Source organism: Nothoprocta perdicaria, unplaced genomic scaffold, assembly GCF_003342845.1.
Source record: "Nothoprocta perdicaria isolate Ctin4 unplaced genomic scaffold, notPer1 scaffold_421, whole genome shotgun sequence".
Taxonomy (NCBI): Eukaryota; Metazoa; Chordata; class Aves; order Tinamiformes; family Tinamidae; genus Nothoprocta; species Nothoprocta perdicaria.
The window spans coordinates 287,576-288,519 of NW_020455668.1; positions in this window are offsets into that span (position 1 = coordinate 287,576).

Below are 944 nucleotides of genomic sequence, written 5' to 3' on the forward strand. Positions count from 1 at the left end.
GATACAGTTCTCTCCAGACTTCATTTAATACATGAGAGCAAGCAGGAAAAACACAAGGATAGCTATAAGCAAGAGAGCAAGCATAACAACCCCTCGTTTAACTATGTCTCGCAACCAGTCAGTGATGCCAAGAGAAGYTAGCCAGGAATCCCAAGGAGACGTATTGTCAACTATGTGGCTCATGCGATCCCGTAGGGTCTGCAGTTGTTTGTGTATACTTTTGGAATGATCGGATAGGTTCAGGCAGCATATCCCCTCAAAGYCTTYRCAACYGTGACCTTGGGCCAGCAWYAGGARGTCAATCGCCGCTCGATTCTGTAGTAYGGCATGGCRTATACTGTCCACATCCTGCAAGAGACTCGACAGTATGTTAGATGTGGTATTAAACTGCTTAAGGCTCCAACATGCCATATTTTTCAAACTCCTCCAGTTACAAGCGGCCCGCACGCCAGGTGCGAGAAGCGATGTAAAGAAGGCCACCATGCAGGAGTCAAGCTCGATATGGTCCTTACAATCAGGCCCAAATTGAGACGCACTTCGCTTCTTATGGGTAGAGAGCCGTCGAACTATTTYGGTCCAATTCTTCCACTGTCGAAACTTGGGAGTAAACATTGTTAGTTTTCCCAAATAACAGGGACCACCGACCGGGCGGATAGGAATGCCAGGCCAGGCCCGATCCCCACAAATTAGAAAATTACCAGGAGGTAGTTGGTACCYGCCGGTAACATGTGTTACCTGAAAACCCGTTGTTACATTGTCCCAGTAGCCTGCATAACCCRTAACGTTCTGGTGACTAACAAATAAGCCCGGAATACCTTCTTTGGCCCACCGCTGCTTAATGAGATCCCCAAAATTATGCCCCCTGTGCCGTTATAGGGCTGAATGGGCGGCTCTATCTTGTCACAATTTGGTAAATTAGCGACATTCCCTAGTGAGTAAGGTTG